Source organism: Pteropus medius, unplaced genomic scaffold, assembly GCF_902729225.1.
Source record: "Pteropus medius unplaced genomic scaffold, Ma_sr-lr_union100, whole genome shotgun sequence".
Taxonomy (NCBI): domain Eukaryota; kingdom Metazoa; phylum Chordata; class Mammalia; order Chiroptera; family Pteropodidae; genus Pteropus; species Pteropus medius.
In genome coordinates this window covers 953257-979636 of record NW_024355203.1, presented here as the reverse complement: position 1 = coordinate 979636, position 26380 = coordinate 953257, and the positions used below count along the sequence as shown (strand labels likewise).

Here is a 26380-nt window from a genome sequence, read left to right as displayed (position 1 = left end):
AGAAAGGAAGGAAGGAAGGAAGGAAGGAAGAAAAAAAGAAAGAAAGGAAGAAAGAGAAAAAAAGAAAGAAAGAAAGAAAAGAAAAAATCAGTTATTCATTAAAATGCATAGTGGGAATATTATTTTTTGTCAGCTCTTTAACTCTTGGGGAGTTCTCAGTAATCTTATAAAAATTTCAGTGACTCTCAGTAAAAATTACCCATTTTAGAGAATATTTATTCGCTACTAACTTTTTTAATTATAAAGTTTAGTTGCTACAAAGTAAAAGGAACAGTGACATGTGAGCTATCAACTATTGCTGAATATCTATATATCTTTATCTTTACCTGATGAACCTAATAAAATAGGATATGTTTGTCTATACCTAGAGCAGATATTCTCTTCCCATAGCAATAATTAGTAAAACTTAAATATGGAAGAGAGGGTTCATGTAATGTTTTGATTTTTGATGTAAATCATGTGAGTTAACTGCTGTGAGACACTTAATAATAGTCACCATTTATTGATCCCCTAATATGTGTCAAGCCCTGTGATAAAATACTTTAACTGCATCATCTTATTTAAATCTTCACAACAGGTATTGATGATTATTATCTCCATTTCATAAGAATATTTATTCATTTAATATTTTTTCATCGAATTTGCATCATTCTTAGTGCTTGGGATACTTCAGTGAACTAAATGGACAAAAATCCCTGCTCTTGTAGAGCTAACATACTAGGGATAACCAATAAGCATATTATAGAAGTAACTTATAAAAAGTGTTACACGGTAAGAAGTGCCTGAAAAATATTTACATTACAAAGAGATTAGGAATGTAGAGGTGGATGTGTTGTAATTTTAAGGGGTGTGGGCAGGGTGAGTCTTATGGAGAAGATGACACAAATGCCAAAATGACATATAACAGTCAAAAATGATGGAGGTGAGAAAGCCTTCAGACTTCTGGGAAATAATGCTCCAGATAAAAGGAACAGCCTTTGAACAGTCGTGTTTAGGATGGAAAGAAATAAGAAAGTGAGATAAGTACAGTATTTTGCTCTAAGGAAAACCAGGAACATTTGCAGGGCTTTGGGCAGTAGAATAGCATGATCTACCTTCCATTTTCAGAGGACAACTGTAGCTGCTGTGTGGAGAGCAGATTGTAGAGGGCAAATGCAGAGAAACAGAGTCAGTTTGGAGGTTACTGCAGCAATTTAGGAAGGAGATGATGGAGGTGACAGTAGTAGAGACGATGAGAAGTGGTTAAATTCTGGATATGTGTGAAAACAGCACCAATATGGCTCGATGACATATTGGATGTTGCATGTAAGAGGAGAGGCGTGATAAAGGATTCTAAAATTTGGGGCCCAAACAAAAAAAGGGATAAAATTGACATCAACTAAGATAGAAAAACTATGAGTTGAGTAGATTTGGGCAGGAAAAGAGAAGTTCAGTTCTGGACAAGGTAAGTGACAAATGTCAAGTAGGTGGTGATGTCAAATAAGCAGTTGGACATATGTGTTTGGAGTTCAGGAAAGAGAACATGGTGAGGGTATAAATTTTAAAAGGTAGTGACAGAAATGGTATTTTATAGCCATTTGAGTGGATGAAATCATTAAGGCAGGCAGGTGTCCCCAGCTTGTTAGGGACCGGGCCGCACAGCAGGAGGTGAGTGACCTGCAGGCTAGCGAAGCTTCTTCTGAAATTCAGCCACTCCCCAAAGCTAGCATCATGGCCTCAGCTCCGCTTCAGATCATCAGGCACTAGATCCTCATAGGAGCACTAGTCCCTGGTGCCAAAAAGGTTGGGGACCACTGCACTAAGGGGTGAGTAGCGACTGAGAAGGCGACCCAGAGCTGAGCCATAGGGCATTCCAACATGAAGAAAAGAGAAGGGAAGAGACAAGCAAAGGAGACTGAAAAGGAGCAAACAATGAAACAAATTAAGAGACCGTGTTTATCCCGAAAGCCAAGTGAACAAAATACACCAAGGAGGTGTGACCCATTGTACAAATGCTGCTCACAGATTAGTAAAATGAGTATGGAAAATTGACCGCTGGGTATAGTAAGAAGAAAGAATGTTCTTTACTATAGTTTAACAATATAACACATTAAAATAGTAGAGTAATGATTACCATTTCGTGTCAAGCACTGCATTATATGCTTTTACAGGTATTAGTTTTACTTTTCCTCATAATCCTTAAGATAGGCACTCTTTTCTCTTTTGAGATCTGGAAACCAAAACTCTGAAATAGTAAGTGACCTATCAAAGGTTCCACAGCTAAAAAATGTTAAAGCCAAAACTGGAACTCAGGCTTACCTTGATCCTAATGTCAATTCTAGTATACCATATCTTCTGCAATTAGGAGAGGATAATACTAGGAAGGAAAGTAAAAATGAAAATTCAATGGTTTTTTTAAGCTGCTTCATAATGGATACTCATATGTAGGGGAAAATTATAGGGAAAAAAAGCTATGAAGCTAAAAATATGAGTTTTGTCACATCGTAATTTATAAAAACACAGTAGCTACCTAAATATAGGCTCCTGTTTATTCCTGCTTTGTTCACCTTAAAAATTCTCAGATTAATGGTCCTAAAACATGGTTTTCTGCATTACCGATGTAACCAAAACCTTTGCTTGTACGTTCTAAGTCCTCAGCTTGGCGTTCTGGGTATTTGATCTGCTGACCTGAGAGTTTAGAGCATGTGATGAGCCTGTGCTCTGACCTGAGGGATGATGGAATAAACACTGCTTTTACTGTGTAAATAGCATTGCATTATCAACAAAACCTTTACAGTGAAAAGACCTACCAAGCCTGGCTAATTGTGTTGTTTCATTAAACTCATCTTTCTCCTCTTATCTTACTGAGACCGGGACACGTTGGAAATCCTGCTTGCCTCCCTTTCTTCTTCTCTTCCTTTCTTTGACAATTATTGAGTCATACTATGGGCCAGGCACTCCCCTAGGCAGCAAAGATATGTGGTGAACCAGACAGATGAGGTCCTATCTTCTCAGCCTTATATTCAAGTGGGAGAAACACACAGAAATAAAATTTTTAAATGGTAAATTTGATGACCAAAAGACATGGCTGATGGTGGCTTGGGAGCATAAAAATTCTTAGGAAAAACAGTCTTCTCTGTGGTGGGAAACATTCAGCATTCAGAAATCAAAGTTATTTCAGTTAGCACTTGGGGGTCAAGAGAAGTAAAGTGCTGCTTAAACTGAAAGCAGAAGTACATCACAGGCCAAATTCATATACCTCACACTATTGCCAGGAACCATGAAGTCCTTGGTTTAAGCTTATTATATTTGGTGGTCAGTGTTCTGGTCTGTATTGCCCTTTCTTGATTAAACGCTGAAGTTAGAACTCAACACATTTTGTGCATTGCCTAAGTTACCCCACATTTTAATGTTCCCAACATAAAATTAAAACAGGTTTCACACAAACAAGTTTTTTAAGAGACTGTCCTTTGGTGTTAAATAACTTCCAATTACTTTTTTGGGATTCTGAAAAAGTAAATGTGTATATATGCAAACACACGTTTTGGGTGCTATAATTGTTTCTTGGAGTGGTGAGGACTTAATAAGAATAGATAGGTCTATTTAACATCTGTGACTTAACTAATGATTACAGTGAAGTCAGACTGAACTCTAAATGTGCTTCAGGTTCTGAAAATTGCACTGAAGCCACAGGCCGATGTTTTATTATATGTAGTCTTTTTATACTTTTGTAATCATAGCCATAGTAATATTAACACTAACAATAAAACTAATAAGATTGGGCTAGAATGAGTTTCGATATACTAGGGTTTGAATCTTTGCTTCCAAGAAATTGGGACAGTCCAAGAAAATGCTTAGAGCAATAACCCACACCATCCCTGATTATAATCTTAATAAATTAAGGATAATTTTCACCTTGGAAACAGGATATAGCAATTATTTTTTTACTTATATATATAGATGAGGTTTAAATAGCTTCTGATGCACAGTTCCAATAGTCATCACTCATCTCCCATACCACCTACATAGTTCTTGAGTAGGAAATTTAAAATAACCTAACTTACCTACTTTAAGGGATGTGACGCTCTGTGTGGCAAAGCTAAAATCAACTTACTCAAGTCTATGAAGATAAAAGAAAAGTGTATTGCGTACAAATAGCATGATGCAAATAGTAAAAATAGAACAACTTGTGAACCTGGGGCCATGAAATTATATTGAATGAAAAAATATATAGTAGATACATTAAGATGTTGAACTCTCCATTAGCTTAATAATATGTATTTGAAAAAGAAAACTAAAACATATAGATCAATAAACACATGGGGAGTATTGTAATGGAAAAGGAGTATTATCTTGAGTTCTTGGGCTTTTAAAAATATCACAAACTTTTTTTTTCTAATTACAAAAGACATGCATGCTAGGACCAGAGAAGGAATAGAATAATTGCTTTAGAGCAGGCCTGGTAGTGGTGGTGAGAACTACTTTCTTCTTTTAAGACAAATCTTTTAAAATACTTAGCAGTGCACATCTTTTGTTGCTTTGGCAATGAGTAAATTGCTCATTTTAGCCTAGTGCTTGCATTTAGCAAGGAGAAAGTAGATAATCTGGGAGTATTTGCTGAAATGAATTGAGTTGATCATCTGGATGAAGGTCAGGTCAAATGAGGGGAAAAATAGTCAAAGTGGTTGTTTATTAAAGTGAACATTAGTTAATGGATAATTATTTGACTTAGAATAAAGAGATTTTATATATCTGCAAGGAGGTGTACTAAGTTCATTCCTATTCAGATTCTCTATGATTTAATGAATGGTATCCCATTTAGACACAAGCCACTAGTTTTAAAAATTACCAGCACAATTGGTCTCAGTGTATTCAACTTGATTGAATATCTTTACAGGAAATAAAAAAAAAAAAAACAGAAGTACTCCTATCACCTCACTAGGGCTGAAGAAAGCATTTTAAAAACTAAGGTAATGGCACTTTCCTCACATTAAGGAAATAAATTAATATTTTTACATTATATTATAGTGAGTAGTGTTATATGAAACTCGGTGAAAATGGAACTCTAGGTAGGCTATATTATTTCTGTGATTTCAAATTCATCAGATTCAAAACTACGCACCAACTAGTCTAAATCACAGACTGACTAATGTTAATGAAACAGTGCTTTCGCTCTTGTCTGTTCTGTACTAGTAAATCTATGTTCAACTCATTTCACTACCACTCAGTTCATTGAGTCCTGCTTTCTGCTAACCTTCTCAATCCCTCTATAGCCTTGTCCCACACAACCCAAACAATTGTCTTATTATCTTTGGAATTCAGTGAACTTGGCCCAGAGCTACTCTACTCCATTTCCTTGCCCCTTCCCTGACCTCCCACCAACTCCTCCCCCTTAATCTTGGAATCAAGCACTTAAACCACTGAAGAAAAATGGATCCTATGTAAACACACTGTGGGCCTGGATTTTCTGCTCCTTCCTTTCTTCCTATGGAAGTCTAGGGCATGGAGGAGATGCTCAATGAATATTGATGGTCTGATAACTTATAACAAGAGTAATCGCAATAAGGATTCAACTATATTCCTCAGAAAACCATATTCTCTGAAATTTAACAGCAGAGAGCAAGGCCTTGTACTCAATAATATTTAGTGTCTTTACCCCTTTAAACAAATATCTACGATTTCCCAGGATTTCCTAAGTAATTCCTATGGTATTATTGCAGCATGCATCAAGAAGCAAAGGAATAAAATGACCTTGTCACAGTTTCCTGGTACCTTCCATTCTCCTCTTCGTGGCTCAAGTACCCCTCCTACAGCTGACGGCTCAGAGCTGCATCCCTCCCTGGGAACTGCCCCCAGCAGCTACAGGAAAGCGTTTTGCTCAAGATTATACTCCCTGCCCCGCAGTAGCCCACAGTCAGTGACTGCCTGATGTGAGATTAGAAAGTCCCAACTCGAGATAATCATGCTAAGCAAAATAAGCCAGACAGAAAAAGTTGAAAATCACATGATGTGGGAAGGAGCAGAAATTTATATGTGGGATATAAACCTAAAAGCAACAAATGCACAGGACGAACAGAGACTCATGGACATGGACAATAGACTAGTGGTTACCAGAGTGTAGCGGGGGAGAGGGAGGTAAACAGAGTAAAAGGGTCAAATATGTGGTGACAAAAAGAAATCTAACTATGAGAGGTGAACACATAGTGTAAATATATATATATATATATATATATATATATATATATATATATATATGCTTTACTGTTAAAGTGTACAGCTGAAACTTACCGGATTTGGTTAACCAATGTCATCATAAAAAATAAATTATTTTTTTAAGCGAAAAAGAAAGAAAGCTCCAACTCGACTCAATTTCAGACAATTTTAAAGGACCTCTAGGATCTGATCTGCTAAAGCCTCAGCCGCAAGCAACCACATTGCGATCAGTTTCCCCTCTGCCTCAGAAGCAACTAAACCCTTCTGTTTCCAGGTAACCCAATAGAACGCATCTGTCTCTCCCACTAGTCCATAAGCTTTTAATGGCAAGAACTGTACTTAACATATTCAGCCTGTGTTAAGCACAACCCTTACAATAAACAGGGCACTCAAATAGTATTTCTTGTTCATTCACATGAAGGAGTTAATCGAAATGCATAATGGAGGGAGAGATTCTGCCAATCTAATAGGATCGAAGGATACTGGTTACCAAGGGCCAGTGTAAGCCACACTTGCTGCACAATGATCATCCAATTACTGTGGCAGCACCAGAATTTCAGCATAGGAGGGTCTTAGCCTGTGCCATTGTGGCTGTAAAGGGCTTCAAACTTTAAAGTTGAAGTTGAGTTGGTAGGGCCCTATGAATACTGGGAAAACATCCAATATCCATAATAAAGAATGATAGGAAGGAGAAAGAAATACTGACAGTCTGAGAAGGTTCTGCTGAAGCCCTCCCAATGCACACCTTCACACTCCCACTGACTGCAAACGATTTTTAAAGTACAAATTGCTATGCTCTATTCCACCATTGAATTAGAATTTCCTCAGGGCTAAGGGAGTGAGTTTTGACAACAACTAGACTTATGTTACTTATTCTTTTAGCTGAATCTTAATGATCATGCACATAATATTTTGTTTGTGCCAAGGTAAATTGCATTTCTTTACATTTTATCTTCCACGTTTGGCCTTTTCCCAACTTACTAGAATTTCCTATGTGGAGCGATCAGAGAAAGTATTGAAAAAACAATCCCTACTGGTTTCTTTTCTTCTACTTATCAGAAGTGAAGATAAAGTATTTGATATGGGGAAGAATTTAAACTAAGCTAAAATTAGAGGTTTTTTTTTAAATTTTATTTTAGGAGGCTCACTTTGTGATTTTCAGCTACAATTCAAAATTGTTACAAGTACTGGTAGTTAACAGAAGAGTTCACACTTGCTAGGAATAAATCCTATTTTCTTATTATCGAATGTGTATTACGTTCTAAAGCACTATTGTTTTTCTGTATGATCTTAATACAAAGCCATTCTGGAATTTATATTTCCACCTTGCCATTACATTATATAACACACTTTCCTTTTTCTTTTTCTCCCTAGCTGCCTTCTCTAACTTTCCCTTCCTCCCAAATGAATTGCCGCTTTTGGGTCACCTTGCTGTTGCCATCACTGTGAAGAAACTTTAAACATTTTCATTGAAGAGCTGCATTCAAACCACAGCATTTTTGCTAGGGCAGGTAGCAACGTTTTAATACTAATAAGCAAAGGTAGTTGGAATGGATGTGTCCCATTATAGAATGTTGCCTTCTGCTTTAAAAAAAAAAAATAGTTAATTTTAAACTTTGGCCTTTGTATTTATCTAGCACTGGTAACAGTCAGTTAGTCTTAAGAAGAAAAAAGAAAGGAAATGAAGAGAGCCCACGATGGCTGTTTGAGAGCAGGGGTTTAACGTGAAGAAATTTGAAATGAAGATGGACTTTAGGAGTCCCTGTAAAATTCAGAAAACTGGGAATCGAAGGTACCCTGGAGATACAGACTCTTAATTTGTTCCTCTTCTTCCTAAATCATAAATCTGAGTAGGTAATAAAATGTTCGGTTTCCCTTATGTTCATGAAACTCGATTTCATTGGCTCCTGACTGCCTGACCTGGAGACTGGGGCTCCAGCCTTATCTTCTTAGGTTCTGCATCACATACTCCACTCTCTGCAGAAAGCAGAACATCGCTTCTTCCCTAAGCACTCTCTCTTTGCTCCTGCTTACAGTATCTTTGTTCTTAATCTCCCCTCTACCTGAAATGTTATATCTTCTCCACAACAATGTGAAACCCTTCAAAGTCTAACCTAAACATCACCTCCTTTAACGAGCCTCTCCTAATCCCTCCAAGTACATGTGTTATGACCCTTTCCTGAGCCTGTACCATACTTGACACCTCTCTCACCCTCACCCCTGACTAACAATCTTCAGACCTAGACATAGGACATCACTCATCTCCATATCTCTTGCAAGCCCTCTGATAGCACCCTGCACACCAAAATACACTCAAATATCTATGGTGGGTGTGGGAGGAAGGAGAAGCAAGCGGAAGCAAGGAAATGAGGGAGAGAATGAGGAAGGAAAGGTCAGCCATTCTCCCTCAGTTTCTTCGTAGGTTAGAAATTACCTAATATTAATTCTCTCTCCTTTATTACTCCATTTTCCTTTTTTACTTTCCTTAATCAGAAGTTTTTGTCTCAGTTTACAGTGCAGCATAGGTTTGGGAGAACACTGATCTGAAACTGACCTGCTATCCCTAAGTGCTTCAGCATTTGTTCATGGAACAGTAATGTACTGATGACTTACTCTATGCCACACACAGGCTAGGCCCTGGAAATACAAAACAGACAGGCACCGGTTTCCGAAGCCACTCACTTCTTGTGATGAGCACACCGGCTGACATGAGCTACTTGCTCTTATTATGGGCCCTGGAGGAGAACCCCGACGAGGGAAAGTAGTAGAGTCCACAACCCCTAGAGACCCCTTTGAATGCACTTACTCTGCATACTGTGGAGCTCAGAGCCTCTCGAGCCATTCAGGAGTTCTGTCATGGTGAGAACAATTAGGGGCTTTAACAAGAGTATTGAAAACCCAAGCACTGAGAACCACCAGATTCATTTGTTACATTCAAATTTTCTCCCTTGGCCACACGAAGCTTTGTGTACACAAAATACCTGATACAGTTCTAAGTCTCTCAGTTTTCCAACTTTACTGCTGTGTTTAGCGACCCTGGCTGTGTTCCTTCTGAAGTAAAGTTGTGGAGAGACTGGGACACCACAGTGTTCATAGGCAGTGTCATTTCTTAAAACAGGTATGTTAGGCAGCTGCCTGCCCAGTAGGACTGGAGGGCCCTGCAAGAACTGACTGGAATAAAAGTGTATCCTCCACAGCTTCCTCTCCTCCTCATCATTAAAAATACAGTCTTATGGAAGCCATTTTTTTCTGAGTCGGTGGGGGGAAAATTAATGGCATATTTTCTCCAAATGTCACTATTATAATACGAAGGGGGCAAGCCTGTTATTCCAAAATTTTCTCTTTAGCATTATTGATTCATATGTTAAACATCTTGACAAAAATCACACACCCGTATATTCTTTACTTAGTAGCTGTGTGGTGGTAACTTGGCAACCCTGATAAAAATAATACTGTTTTTATCATTTCCAAATTGGTTCATTACTAACTACATAAACAGGTAACCCTGTTGATGAAGAAATAAAATATGAAATTTCATCTCTTCAAAGTGAGATAAAATGTGGCTGAAAGATATTTCAATAAGACCCCTTGGTGGATGACTTTGGAAACAAGAAAGCAGCATACAATGCTGAGACAATGAGGGCAGTTTTAAATGCTCAGGATGTCCAGAGCGGATGTGAAGCAGAGTCAGGTAAAGGGAAGGGCTCCAGAGAAGAGAGGTTCCCTGCAGGTTGAGAGATACTAAAGCTAATGGGAAAGAAGACAGTACAGAAAAAGCAAGGAGGCCCCGCCAGTGACCTGTTTTCCCAGCTCTCCCTATATTGTGTCTCCAGAGAGCAAATGAGGTCAACAAGGACACAATATGCATAAAAGAAACATAAAGTCCACAAATTCTGAGTAGGGGCACCATGAGAGCGATGACAAGTCTAATAAAGCGGGTAAAAGGCCAAATGATTAGATCCACTACAATTACCCTCAACAAGAACAATTACTTTTCTTATGCTGCACACTGCTGAAAACTATTTTATGCCAGGACATATTGTTATAATAAAAATATTCAGCTGAGGGCTTGTATCATTTCAAAAAACCAGAATCGTGCATTCTGGGAGAACCAACGAAACTGTGAGATCTTGGAAATTTAATTTCGTTCCTCTCATTCAAAATTTCCTTGTTGGTTAAAATGACATAGTGGGGCATTCTTTACTCCTACACTGTATATAATTATACTAGATTTTTATGAGGCCACTGTAATCACCTCTGGCTATATTTATAATAATTCATTTTCATTTGGACTTCAATAAAAATGTTTATTTTATCTTTAAAAATGCAGTTATGTTGTAATATCAGACAATTTTACATTGTAATAGTTGAATCCTAAAATTTGAATGTGAATTTACCTGTGTTGGAAGTTTAAATATATGTTCATAGGAAATTAGATACTTCAAGTCTATCCACAATCCAACTCCTTTGATCCATATTCCACCACTATAAGCCACTTGCCTTTCATTTTGTATGTAAGATAAACATAATTTATGTTCATAATGAAGTGCAAGTATTTTGGCTCTAGATATTTGGCTCTAGGCCTTTTATTTACCAAGGCTGCAGGATTTGCTCCGCGGGGTCTAGACTCCATATGTATGCCAAATTTTCTATGTAGATAAATAATGTATTCCAAAGATATAAGTAGACTCTGTTGTGACTATATACAAATTCATTTTTCAAAAGAATTATTATATTTATAATTTATTGTTATTATGCATTTTCTCAATCAACTGCTACTGGAAGTACAACTATGATTAAGTAGCCTTCCAAAATGTTTTTATTAAAAAGGGGAACTTTATAGCAGAAAATGATGACGATCACTATCCTAAGTCATAGTTATATTACATATAAACGTTGATAGGGTAAGAACCAACCAATTAAGTCACTTTGATCAGGACATGAGAAAAATCAACCACTGTATGAATGATTTTATGATTATTCATACAGTGGTTTGTTATAATTCACATAAAGCTACGTAATTAACGAACATATTGCAAGAGTGAAAGTCTATAATTATATGATCGCAATTCACAGTCCATTTCATTTTTTTGGTGAGTCCAAACTCCACACACAATTTCCTGACTTAGGAGGTATTACAAAATACAGCCTAAGTTTACTCTCAAATATATATTCTTAAACATGTAGCCCATGTATGAAAAAAAAATAGCTCATTTAATGCCTTTTGTTGTATTTTATATGTATGGACATAGTAACTACAACATGCCCTTTGAATAGCTTCCTATGAAAAAGGTTACTTTTAATGTTTTAATATGAAAACGGGAAAGAGCAGATTTTCAGAAGAAAAATCTTTGGGCTTTGCTTTCTCTCTCTGCTTTATCCAAGTTCACTGCTTGGCAATTTCAGATCATGCAATAGGAAAGCAACACCAGGCCAGTCAGTCATCCCTTCTCTAAAGCTAAAAGCCTTAAGAGTCTTAGGGGTTTGCACCTGAATATTGTTTCTACACAGGGGAACTAAAAAAGCATGTCAATTAAGGATCTTTCATTGTAAGCCAGTGGTCAGGGTAAACAGCAAGGGCATGTCCATTGAGCCATGTGGTTGGCCTGTAATGGAATGCTGTCTGCAGTGTAAGATACTCTAGGGTGGCATTCTCTGGATAAAAATTAAAAGCATATTTGTAAGGTGATTAGCAGAATTTGTCAAATAAACAAGCCTGTCTACATTCCTACAATATTCCTTTGTAAATCTGCTAGAGCAAATCTAAAGCATTTCCGTGAGACATAAGGAATATGCATTTTTAAAAACTAGGAAACCAAGAAAATGCTTGCTATTTAAAGGCATCAATGAAGTCACAGAAACAGGCATGATCAAAATCATCTGAAACAAAGAAATATTAGGGATTCTTAAGGTAAAAAGGAAGACACTGGGAAGGCAGGGAGAGAAGAATGTTCTATAGCAGAAAAGTTCTTTATTTTAGGTCCACGTATACTTTTATTTGTAGCATTAATTTTCCTCTTTCCAATTCTACCTTAACCAAAATATAAAATCTTACTTTTTCACCTCATTATACAATCACTTTAAAAACATATATGGAAGGTCATATCACTAACTATGCCCTTCTTATATGTGTAAATATATTTATGTTAAGATACAAAAACATTAAAGAAATACAGTGTTAGTACGGACACATGGGGGATTGCCTCCCCCTAAAGAACGTTAGCAATTATTGCAACTAGCAAATTCCAAAATAGAAATATTATCTTTATATCCTTATGTCCTCTCTTAGTATTCAAGCCCATGATGCTTTTGTTAATAAAGTGATAAATGAGAGTAGCTTTTTGGTCAACTGACTCATTTTAAGTGGTAGCATCAAGTTTGTTTGTGAACATTTGTTTGTGTACTATTGGTCCCCAAAACAGAAACACCTAAGAACTCAGGAGAATAAAAAAAAAAGAAAAGAAAAGAAAAAGAAAACGGCTTAAAACACACACAAAACCCTTAGTTACCATTCTTTGACTGTTATTCAAAAGCAACTTTTTTTAGTTACTTAAGACACCTACATTCCCATATGAGTACTGCTAAAAAAAAAAACTGAGTCCTGAGTGAAAATTAGCAACCAAAGCTTTACATCTATGTTACTTACTCAATGAACAATCTTACCTACCACCTAACTGTAATTGGTACTGGAAAGTGCCTATAAAGATTTACAATAAGGGCATGAGAAAAATGCAATATTAAATTCATCCAACTTTGGGGAACCTTTAATAATAATAATTCTATATATCTCTAAGGCATAGCACGATGGTAAGTGCTTAAACACACATCTGATTTCTTTAGTGCAATATGTAACTAGTCTGTTTTTTTAAATGATTATCTTAAACACAGAGAGCTAAAATGAGGGGTCAGAAGTCACAAGACTAGTAACTGATAGAGCCTGCAGTGCAACTCAGGCCTTCTGACTCAGCCCCGAATTCTACAATGCCTGGATGTCTCAGAGAGCTAAGCACCTTCCTCTGTGAGATTCCTAATACAACTAATGGAAATAGGTTTGGAATTTAATAAGAAAAATGCTGACATGGCCTTATCTATAGCTGCCCAAATGATGTCATTATAATTATGCTTTATAAGTTGAGTATTACTAGAAAACTTGCTACTTTTAAGTCTTATTAATCAACATTTGGGTGCTTTGGTTGTCACAAATTATGGAGTAATCTCCTTTACAATAACACAATATTTGCCAAACACCAAAGATCATATCTGTTGTAAGACAAAGTATATCCCAAACACTTCAGTGTATAACAGATTAAGAGTCTGAAATATAAATCTTAAATTAATCCTAAAAGTCTAGTGATTCTTTAAAATATTTTATCTATTTGTCTTTTTAATAATAACACATACTTTGCAAACATAATAAAAATTCCTTTTAAATTTTCCTCTAGTTTTAGGAATACTGTGGTTACTTATCAGCTAAATCTCCTGACTTTGCTGAAGCAACTGGTCAGGAAACAAAATTAGTACCTTCTATATTTATAAATAGAATTTCTTCTTCTATTCTCCTGAATATTTTCTAATCTAACTGCATAACTTGGACTGAAAAAATGGCAATAAAATAGAGAAATAGATATTATAGTTTAAATTATTCACTGCCTTCATGTTTAAATGCTTTTCTATTAAGCAAAGCTTTTTATTATTGATTTGTAGGATACTTAAGAAAAATGCCATAATGTGGCTCAGTTACATAATCCTCTTCCAAAAGAAAGTAACAGGTTATAAAGTGCCATTAAAATCATTGAAACTATCTTTCCTAACGTGAATCTATTTGCAGTCTTCAAGTAAAAGGATAGCAATGACATGTGTATGTATATTTCACAGGCAATGTCCTTTTTTAGAGACCTCTTTTCCTTTCTAGTATTATTTCCATCCACTACAGAGCTTATAAAGCCTGTAGGATATGCCATTTCGGTAACATATGTGTGGCTTATGTCAGTAAACAACTGAGGAAGTCATTTATAAAATATTAAAATTAGGAGTACAGGCAAAATCATTGCAGGCTATATTTCTGCACATAGTTGGAGACTAACAGCATAGAAGCAGCTGCAGTGTTACCCTGACCCCTGAAGGAAGGAATCAGGAGTTAACTTCGCATCCAATTTCCTACACAATCTGAACATCAAACCTCCAAATCCATTGGAACAATATATTAACATTTGGGGCATGTCCTACAGAAATAAGAAAGTCATCTCAAATATCAGAGTTCAAGATTTCTTTCCACCATTCCACCATTCTGACTTGGGGGTGAGCAGATCTTTTCAAAGTTACTTAGTGGATGTCTAGATCTTGCGTCTGACTACATAGGGAAAAAACACCGAAAGAATCATCTCATCTCCATGTTAGAAAAGTCATTTCGCCTTTTTTTGTAAAATAAATGTAAAGGGAAGTAGAAAATAACACAACTAAGTGAAAAGAGAAAATGATTTAATTCAATAAGGTGAAGATTTTATCAGAGTTTCTTTTTGAGGGGGTATGTAATCTATTGAAGGGAAAACAGAACCTAAAACCATAGAAGGCCAAAGGAGCTGATGAGTATCTTCTTTTAAAGAAACTCACAGACAGCTCCAAATAAAAGACCATGGAAAATGACATTTTATTCTGCAGCATCCCATCCCCTCCTCTGTACAGCGAGCACAGTACATTTATCTCATCTCATGGTAAAAGTCACAGGCGGCTGCAACATGTCCTTTAAGCCATTCAATAAGTAAAACTTGAAAATAGATTGCTCCTTATTTCTGGGATTTGTTTTAATAATGAATTCATTGCCATTTGTTTTTTAACTTAACAAGATATCATTACCTTTGAAGGTTTTTACTTCTCTTTTCCCAGAGGGTTAAAATGGCCCAGAAACGGGTTGTCAAGGCAAAGATAAAGGTAGCAAACACTCATTTCTGACACACTGTGGAGGCAATCATTTTTATTGAGGGAACCACCAGACTGAAATCTGCATCAAGCTCTAGCAGGAAAAATGCAAGAGAGGACCCCAAATAGTCTTTCAGTTCACAGTCCTCATTTCAATGGATTTAACTTTCTACTCAGTTGGGGTCACATATTTCAATCATAGGGTACAGAACTATGACCTTGGCTGGTATCATTGGCCCCAGTTACTCAATGGGGCACTTGTGAAACATTGCGGACTCATTTTGACTCTCCACGGGTGTGGCTAAAATTGCTCCTGTCCAGCCGTAAAGCTTACATGGATCGGCTGTCCCTCAGAAACTCACTATAAGAAAACTCAGACTAAATTTCCCACAGAGATCAGGGTTCACAGGACCCTTGGAGCTAATCTCTGTCTGCCCTCCTCCTCTGTTAGCTGTTACAAGCCTTCAAAAGTTAACAGGGTGATGGAGCCTCTCTCTATACAATCATTTCATCTCACTATCGTTGACTGAAGCTCACTGATGTAATGAAGTTACATAATCACCGATTATGCACGACTTCCATCCATCTTCCTACATATCCACATATCTTCTCCCCCTCCCCTTCAGATCAATCTACCGGGTGAGATTTATAACACATGTAAATGCTCCATTCTCTCATCATAGGTACTGAATATGGGACTTTAGCATTGCAGTACGGTGCACTGAACCACGTCATCAATATTGATTTTTTTTATCCCATTTCCCAGGCAGAATACGTTGAAGCATCCTTCGTGCTCCAGTCTCTAACTTTTTACCGAAAGGGTAAAACAGATGTAGCAGATAAGAGGCATCCTCAACTTAAGGTTAAGGGAAGTGTGTAATTGCCTGCATTTCCAAAGCTGGCTGCATTGCAATAAAAGGATGCTCTCTGGTTCCAGACCTTCGACTCTCCTGCACGTGGGTCACAGCTTCAGCTATTTAGGGTATTGGGTAAATAATTATGGGGCAATTGAACTTGAAAAAGAAATCATTATGGTGACATTTAAAATAATATTGCACTATTTTTTTCTTTTTTGGTCATTTTCAGCTTTTTCTTTTCTTTTCTTTTTTATACTGAATGATAATCCAGTGGATAAAAAAGTAGCCCAGGGTACCTAATAATCTCCTAGAGAACAATTAACAATGATTATCATCTTAAAGTTTAAGAACTTGACAAGTGGGATGTCCCTGGTCCCATTGCGGCTGTGAAATGCAGCAGAATGCTGCACTGAGTTTAAAATATATTTCTTTTAATGAATAAAGAGTAGCTCGTTTCATTTTAAATAGGGCTCTTCAGTAAGTGTTCCTTTCACTGCTGCTACCTCTTCCAGAACACAGGAGCCACAAATGTTGCATCCAAACAAAAGAGTGACTACCCAGAATTAATTCGAGACACTCTTCCACATCAAAATAATTGGAGGGGGGAGCATTGCTTTGATTTATTTTCAATTACACTCAGAATACAGACCCACAGACACACACATACACACACACACACATACACACACGCACACACACTAACACACCCAACTGCAGTTATTCCATTCAGTGCCAATAACGGCCACATCACAGCCATCAATGCGATGCAGCAATCACCCAAGTCACCCATTCCCATTACAAACGCCCAAGTTTGCTCACGCCACTGAGGGGTTTGCATATATAAAATGACCTTACCGTCAACAGTCTTGTAAATTATTCTCCTCTGGATATCAGTCGGTAAGGTAATTGCTGGTCATCACAATGCGTATTCAGAAAAATCCACGTTTTACTCCTGTGTTCTTTTTCTTGTTTTTGCTAGCAATTAATATCGTGAACAAGATACCCATTCACAAATGCCAAGTTCACCATAAAAGCAGATAATTCCATACAGCTCTTCCCTACAAGACTGCCTCCAGTTAGTTCTCAAAGTGCCCGATTGTTTGGTGAAGATACAATCCAGGTACAGAGCAGGGAAAAAATGAAAACTAGGAAAAAAAGAAGAGGCAGATAGAAAAAGGAGAGACTGAGAGAGGAGAGAGCAGAAAAAGAGGGAAGAAATTTAAAGAAAAAAAAAAAGAAGGAAGGAAAAAGGCCAGTAAGTGAGGAAGTCTGTGAGCTCTATGACAAGAATCGGAGTCTTGCTTGCAAATCTTCCGTATCATGTAGCCTTTCAGATCCTCTTAGTCCCCAAGTAAAATTTCCAGATCCGGGATGCAGCCATAAGAAAGAATCCTATGTATATTTCACAAGTATCCCGCAATAACAGATCCAACGGGGTTTTCCTTGTACAGTACTGCTATGTGAAAGCACACAACCCCTGCTGTTTGGGAAGGTGTCTCCTGGGTCCTAGCTCTCTTCAGCAGCCCCCAAAAAATGATTTTTCAAAAAAGAGTGGGGGGAAAAATAGCAGCTTTGCCTTTGCCTTGAATGATGCTAATCCTGAGCGAAAACGACAAGCTAACCATGAATAGCACAAGATCTTGATAAATAGCCACAATCCACTCAGAATATCCCAGGGAAGAAGAAGCAAAAACAAGAAAGAGAAACTGCAATGCATAAATGATTCCAGTGTTTCTACAAGATCGGTTCATTTGATTGAATGCATTCTCTGGTTTGCAGCAAGTCATAAAGAGGATAGTGTTACTGCCACCCAATGGATATTTTAGTACTAGCCAATCCACAGAATGCCACCGCTTTGCGAGTTTTAGTTTTCAGAAGACTGAAGAGGAAGAAGGGTAGCCTGGGAATCTTTTGGAAAGGACCAGGAGAGGCCTCGAATGACAGGAATCTGTCCTTTCAGGCAAAAGTGAACCGGCAAACACGGACGCTCCCAGTCTTGAGTTAGCCTCCTTAAAATTACGGTTCCATTTCTCTAGGAAGCAGAAAGGTACAGAGAGCGATGCCTAAACTGACACGCTTATAATAACCTCCTTTTCATCTCTCCTTAGAGCAGATTTTTTGTCACGCGCAGTCTTCCTCCCTCTCTCTCCCCCGTCCTCCGCCCCATCTCAGTTTCACTTTAAGCCGGATTTCCAAAGGGAGCGGGATGGGGTGGGGGGGAACGGCTGCAAACCTCAAGAGGCAAGGTGATAATTGTTTCTAAAGGACAGTTTTGCAAAGTGCTTCCGTCTGTATTGGTATGTAAATTGTGAGTCCATCAGGCAGAAATCCTCCACGCAGCTGCTCTGTCAGTTTGAGGAGGAGCAGAGTCTTGCCTAAGTGAGCGGGACTTGGGAGACGGATGTTTGTGAAGGCTCTCTGGGAGGGTGGGGTGCGCAGAGAGAAGGAGATTGAAAAAGATCTTCCTTCCATCCACTGTGTAATAGAGTTCGCTGCAGGATTCTGAGATGGAGTTGTGATGGAAGGAGAGGGACAAAGTAGGCACTGGTCAAATAAGTTAAGGTATTTTATTCAGTTTAAGATCCTTGCCCTTTATACTACCTTGAGATAGTGTAATACTCACATGTGATTCTGTATTCTCAAACTTGAACTTGAGCACCTGGGTGTCTTGTTAAAATGCAGATTCTGATTCAGTTAGTCTGGAGTGAGGCCTGATAGTCTGCATTTATAATAAGCTGGTCCATGGACCACACTTGGAGTAGCAAGACTCTAGGGAAGCGTCAATATTTACACTGTCAATGCAGGGTTAGGTTCTGACAGCAGAGTGGGCCAGTTAAAGGACTGGAAAACACTTTCCCAATCACTACCCCTCCCTCTTCCCACTCTTCACCCTTTTCCACACACCACCTGTAGCCCCCGTTCTAGAAAACCTTAACCCTCTACAGCATATTCCACATGCTTTTGTAATGTACAGTTTAACAGGATAAACCAAAAATAGAACAATAAATAGATAAAGCAGCCTTGGCCTTAGAGAACCGTATATTCATTTAATTTGGGGAGTGAAACACAATTGAAGATGAAGGAAATACTTGCAAATATTTGGTATAATGCAAGCTAAACTCAGGGCAAAGGTGACACTGAATGGGGACTGGGAGACTGGAAAGGGACGTCAACCTGTAATTTTAAGGAAAGTATACCGAACTTTCTAGTCCAAGCTGAGGGAATAGCTGGTTAAAGTGTGTAGCAAGTCTTACATGGTTTCTCCCCGGAGGGAACACACCCACATTAACCTCCTATGTGCCAGCTGTTCTCTTCTCCCTTCTCCCTCCCCACATGCTCCAATCCAGAGCAGACTGAGCACCAATGAGAAAGGGTGGTCTCTTCTCATCGCAGGTGATCTACATTTCAATACCTAACACGATCCTTTAGCTGACCCATTTAAGTGAAGAACTAGCCCTCAAGCGGACTGGGAGGGAGTACAACTAACAAATTTAACAGCTTCAAGTAAAGTTTGGAAGCAAAAGTCCTAGACTGTAGGCTCAAATCTTAGATTTAAGTCTAATTTCTATTCCTAAGTAGCCGTAATTACACGAAGGAATCACTTGAATTTGCCTTGGTCTCAGTTTCTTTGTGAAATAACAGGTTGAAATGAATTGCTTGCCAAGGTCCACTCTAGCTCCATATGGCACAAAAATCAGGTTTTCTATTTGCAAGGCTTCAGCTAGGCACATTGTTGCTCTACACAGAGCACAAGTTCTAATTATTACCTTGATGTGGGCTACATGCGGAAGAGTATCTAGAAGCTTTGAAAAGTATGTTAAAGACACAAGTGAACATTTGACCATTTCATTCCTACTGCAAGAGATGATTTAAAATGCTTTCCCTTCAGATACAGGAAGAGAAGTGGTTTGTTCGAATCAGAGGTGAAGCATTGTCTATTCCTGGATTTTACAGAGCCAACTGTGGGCCTCGCTGTTTGTTGCCATGGGATCCTCTTTGTGCGAACTGTCTTGAACTGTGTGGGAACATTTTTCTCTTGCCTCCGTTCAATTCTCTAACTCCTCTGAAGATATGTGTCAGAACAAAAATGTAGCTGCATTATTGCCAATTAAGACTAACAGCAGCTGCAAGGTGCATCTCATTAAGAATTTTAATTACTTCATCGAATGCTCATTTGCAGATGTTTGGAGCATTAAACAATGAATTGTGATTTTATTTTAAAATCTGAAAAACTGACCTCCCTTCAGAGGGGGTAAAAAATTATACAACTGAATGATAGGTGTAAAAAACGGCTTTGATATGGGAAGTATATACCTTGGCACATTGTTTGAGAAAGGTGATATTTTATTCAGAATGAAAAATTAGTGTGAGTATCCATAAATATTCCTTTTTATAAAGAAAAAGGCAAATAAATATCAAATACTGCAAAAATTAATAATTTACTATTTAAGCAGACTCCTTGTATGTTACATAGTTCTCAAATATTCTGTTCTTTTTCTTTTCCAGTAATGGGATGGTTAACAGTAAATTTGGTGCTGCAGTATGGGGATTGTAGGCTATAATCCAAAGCATTATGGGGTTTGTAGTAAAAACTGGCTGCAGATCAATTGCATGCTTCTAGCTTTTCTCAGTTGAAGGAACTACTGTTTTATTTCCTGAAAATAAAAAAGAATAATGTTGAGATATGTTAAATAAGACATTCATTTTAATGAAGCAAAGTTGGTATTACTGAGAGTGTAAAATTAAAGTTTAGCTGTAATAATATTCTGACTGAGGAGATGGAGAATACAATAACATCTACTTTATAAGCCACAAATAACCTGAGCAAGCTATTTCCTAACATTACTGTTCTATAGCTAAGGTTTCAAAATCGCTTTCATTGTTTTAGTACTAAAGAGTGAGAAAATAGTGGATTTTGTATTTATGAAAGAGAATTGTGAACACAGGAAATGAACTCAAATTCTTATGAGTTCACCTTTAACTGTTGGTAGCCCACATTTAATTTTCCACATTTTACATCTTCCTAAGTGAAATGAGCAAGAGTTTTATTTAATGTACCTTTTTAAATGTTTTGTTGTATAAAAAACCTTTTCATTTTAATGTGAATATTCAGAGTAGCTCATCTTTTTAATGAAATCCTTAAGGCTAGATATCTGGAAAATATGTCTGGTGTGGGATATTTCATTCCACTTAAACTAATTAATTATGGAAATGTATAAATTAAGGAGTTATAATTCAGTACATCTTTTGTAAGAGATAATTCTCTGTAAGTAAATACATAATTTATAGAGGTTTTGATTTAACTCTGTTGGCAATTTATTTTGAAGTTCATTAAACATTTTCTGGTGCTAAAAATTCAGACTCTAGCTCCCCAGTAACTGTTCTATGAAATCAGTCCCCCTTTTGTTTAAAAGGCTAAAATATGTCTCTTCAAAGTCTGTTCCGTCTGTGAATGTTTGCATTATCATGCTAAGTTACTTAGAAAGTATTTTATACCTAAGGTTGCTTACTTTTCTTTTTCTCTCCTTAAAGAGGACTCCATCCACAAAAAGGCAGCGCTAAAGCAAAACTATTATTACAGATATGAATAAATGCAAAATCAAGCGCCCTTCATTTTCAGGCCTTTTGCCAGCAACATTCATTTGAACCCACCACCACATATTCTCAAATGATGTACAAAGACTTGAACATTTCAGCAAAATTCCACCGTAAAGTTCAGAAATAATAAAGAACGCTATGAAAAAGCAAACAGCAACAGGAGAGAAAAATGTCATGCCTGCTTTTCTTTCAGATTTCTAAGTTTTGAATCATAAAAACATACAAATATATATCTTCTTGAATGCAGTTTACATTATTGTTCATACTGTGAATATTTCTTTTATGGTCATAAAAATAAAAGCAATGCCCCAAATGAAACACTATGTACATAAGCGATGCAAATGCATCCCCGGTGGAAAGCTGGCTGGCTGCTGGTGGGAGGGTATATTTATACAGTGCCTTTCATTTGGAAGGTTCCCAAAATGATTTGCAAACTGTATATAGAGGAATTGCTCACCATGGAAATTCACCCACTTCCAGGAGAGAATGCAGAAGTCATTCCATGCTGACAACTAGTTAAAATAAAACCACAGAACAATATTTCAGGTGGGTAAAATTGTAATCAATTCAGGAAATGTGCATTGAAAACCCACTATGTGCCAGGCACGGTTTGAGGTAATGAGGATATCATTGTGGATATACAGTCAAATTTTCTGCTCTCCTAAAGCTTACGTTTTATTGGTATCAGACCAGAACTTTGGAGTTAAAAGCCCTATTTCTTGGTGAATTTCTGACCTCCGCCTATGGTTCTACTGAAGCAGACCACGTGCTACTTTTTTATATGTATTTATACCAAGCTTCATGATATCCAGGATGCAAGATTTGTGGCAATGCATTCTACTTCAGACTGAATGATCCACACATACACATACACACACACACACACACACACACACACACACAAATAGCTTCAGATATTATGTTTGGCACAAGTAAAATGGTAATAACATTTCTTGCATTGAATGATTTGGAGGAGTTAGGGCAGAATTAAAAAGTCTTCTGGGTTTGGGAAATTAAATGAAGTAGTTTTGTTGTATATATGTGAAAGACCTCTTCCACTGAGTTAGAGTGCTTCGTGGTAACTAAGGCACAATAAAATAATTTACTGAAGGAAGAGAGCAGTGTGAGCTAATGTTTCAGAGCATAAAATATGGAATCAAATACCAGTGGTTTCCTAAATTTAATGGATATATAATATTTTTCAAATGAAGAGGAAAAAGGTAAAGCAGGCATTGTCAAAGTTCCGCCCAATCCCCTCAGGTTCTAGCTCTTTGTGCTCACAGCCATCACGCCCTTCCTTCTCTGTGCTTTGTATCTAAAGGCTAGCACCTAGGCCCTCTTTAACTGCCACTCTTGGGCCACCGGTGCTGCGTGGCTTGCCTCTGATGAGAGTTGAAAGTGCCTGAAGTTGACAACCCTCTGCCATCTTAGCCAATGACTGCCTGATATAGGAGTATGAAACCCTAGCTCTTTTGACTACAGTTTGGAAAAAAACTCCGAGGCATAACACTCCAGAGGTCCCCTATGGAATCAGGCTGAAGCCAGGACTTTGCCTGTAATCATATCCTTGTTTGGTGTCTGGGAATCTAACATAGAGGGTAACAAGAAATAATCATAGAGGTTCCATCTCCAGGTTTTAGTCAACCCGTATAACCAGAAACAGGTAACTTGTGTGTTTATCCATTTGTCTGTGGCTTATCCATTACATGCTGTGTACCAGACAGAATGTGGGCTCTGGGAATGAATGAAGCACGGTCTTTGTCCTTAAGGAGCTCAAGTCTAGTGGTGGAGAGAGATCACATGAACAATGCATGTGATGGTACAATGTGATGAGTACTATAAGAGAGATTTGAATTCAGTCTAAAAGAATCGAGGGACACTGAACAGAGGTGTTATTTCACTGTCCTTGAGGGATGAGCAAAATCAAAATTACAAAATGAGTAAAGACCATAAACTAAGAGTAACATCTAAGAAGACCAATTTTCTTCTACCTAGAAGGAAATAAATAGCATTGGTCCTGGTAGTAGAAATCAAAAGTGTTTAAAGTCATAGAATCGGTTTTTGAAGGGGGCTTTAGAAATAACCTTGAATAGCCTCTTTATTTTAGTCAGAGGGAACTGAGTCTCACTTGGCCAAATGACATAGTTATTTAAGCTCACAAAGCTAGGAAGTGGTAGGAGTTCTCTTCTGCCGTGACTCAGCCATATTGTCTGTCAGCCTTTTCTTTAAAAAGATAAATTGAGGACATAATAGAAACAGCTAATATAATAAGATCTGGTTTGAATCCTGGCCTATCACTATGTGGCCTTAAGAAAATTTCTTACCTTCTCTGAGCCTCAATGTCCTCCTATAAAAAACAAACTTGATAGGATAACTTTCTTCTGGGGATATTGTAGCATGTATACCTAATAGAGTGCCCAGGACATAGTACATATTTGAGGGAAGCATATTTTGCTTTAATTTAGCTTTTGAAAATTGTCTTAATTTATTTTTTCCCAATCAGATAATGTTACAGTGGTGTAGATGGAGACAAAGATGTTTCTATTTTTGTTTGTGTTTTGTCCTTTCTATACTAGCGATAGAGTTGAAGGGAACCGACATTCAAGTAAGGTAGCTCGCTCTTTCTTTCTTTCTTTCTTTCTTTCTTTCTTTCTTTTCTTTTTTTTTCAACAACTCTTTTTTTTTTTCTTTTTTTCTTTTTCTTTTTCTTTCTTTCTCTTTCTCTTTCTCTCTTCCTTCCTTCCTTCCTTCCTTCCTTCCTTCCTTCCTTCCTTCCTTCTTCCTTCCTTCCTCCTCTCTTTCTCTCTCTCTCTCTCTCTCTCTCTTTCATAAACCACATTTGTTTTTCATTAGGACTAACCCTGTCTCTGACTAAAACTCCTGAGTATTATTAATAGATTATCTCAAGACCAGTCAAACTTTATTCAGTTCAAGCTAAATATGTGAATCTGCTTCTTCAAAACTGCTAGTTATAATACTGAACACAATACTGCAGAACAATACTGCAGAAGTCTGTTTTACACACATTACAATGGAAGAAGTCTGTTTTATACACATTGCAGAAGAGGATAACCAAATGGCAAATGATTGCATGAAAAAGTGACTTCATAAGACATAATGGTGATATAAATTTAAATCACAATGCAATATCATGACACATTCACGAGAATGCTTAAAAGGAAATAATGGACAATAGAAAATGTGGGCAAAGAGTTGGAGCAACTGCAACTCACATCAGATGGTGAAAGTAAGAATCGCTTCCGTCATCTTGGAAAGCTTTTCAGCAGTGCCTGTTAACTCTAAACATATGTGTGACCTGTGATACCATCACTTCCATTCATAGGTATGTACCTAATAGAAGTGCATATGTATTTTTATCAAAAGCATGTATAAAAAAGTTAACAGCAGTTTTATTCAAAAGTTCCAAACTGGAAACTATTCAAACGCTCACCCACAGTAGAATGGATGAATACATTGTGGTATGTTCATACTGCAGGCTGCCATAAAGGAATGAGAACTAACAATCTATAGCTATTAACACAATGTATTTGAATCTCATAAACATAATGTTGAGCAAAAGATGGCAGACACAAAATAGACATCCTGTAAGATTGCATTGATAGAAAGGACAAAGCTAATCTACACAAGGGGAGTTTTGGCGGTCCTGGTAATGTTCTTTTTTTGTTTTTTTGTTTTTGCCCTGTGTTGGTTACTTGAGTACGTTTATACTGTGAAAATCCATTGAGTTGCATGCATACAATGTGTGTACTTTTGTATATATTTCATATTTCAATACAAAGTTTTTTTTAAAAAAAGTTCATTTTAAAACCAAAAGAAAAAAGGAGTCTAACACCCACATCAATGATACATTACTAAAACTAATTAATAAAAATTAATAAACTATTCACAGATATTTATGAAAGTCAAATATTTTATCACATTAAAATATGGGAGGGGTCTTCCTATGAAGTGGATATGAAAAGGCAGAGTTTGTTTATTTTAAAAAGTGTTTTCAGGAAATAAATGGGGTTCTCCTTTTGAAATATAATTCAGTATAATTTAACATAGAATAGGAACTAGACAATTAAGATAATCATGTCTTTGACTTTTTAGTGTCAATCAAAGCTTTGTTCAATTCTTCTGTGAAATGATAATAGCTAGCATTTATCCAGGACTTTTTATGTGCCAGGCACTGTTGGAGGCATTCTATATGTGCTAATTCACTCAAAAGAAATAGGTACTATTGTCACAGCCAATTTACAGGAGAGGAAACCAAAGCACAGAGACTATTAACAGCTTGCTCAATGTCTCACAGTGGCAAAGTTGGAAATTGTGCCTTTCCTTAATCACTACATTTATCTTCCACTCTAACTTTTAATTATTTTCTCTATACTACATTTATCTAAAAATCACCATTTTTGTATTTGGTTTGTATATTGTCTTTATTGACTTAAATATTCCTTGTATGGCACGCTATAAACTAAAGCCTTAAAACAGTTCAGCAAAAATTTTGAGTGTACTGTCTCTCCAGCAAGAGTATGTTACTCTTGATGCTGTGCATCACTCTGCTCTGTTTATCTTTTTCCTATAGGAGATCTGTTAAATGAAGAGAAAATTATTAAATTACACCTTTCAGGAAAAATGTTATTATTTCAACTTTTTTAAACACTTAAAAATAGTACCATGGAGGGTGTGTTAACCTTATGTAAATACTAGTATGGCTTTCGGAACTAGTTTTTTTACTGAGGAAAAGCAACTCTTTAAGTAAATTATATAGGGGGCTAGAGAGAGATTATAAATGGTGTTAATAACTAGAT

At 37.1% G+C, this 26380-nt stretch overlaps 1 protein-coding gene across 1 annotated transcript in view; it reads right to left on the bottom strand.

Moving 5' to 3' along the window:
- The window catches only part of IL1RAPL1 (interleukin 1 receptor accessory protein like 1), a 1227390-nt gene extending 1209670 nt beyond the window's left edge, over nucleotides 1-17720 (bottom strand). Inside the window, exon 1 of the mRNA XM_039857239.1 lies at nucleotides 16821-17720. The gene's annotated coding sequence lies outside the window, so the exon portion shown is untranslated. The remainder of the gene's footprint in view (nucleotides 1-16820) is intronic.
- Nucleotides 17721-26380: the final 8660 nt, after the last annotated feature.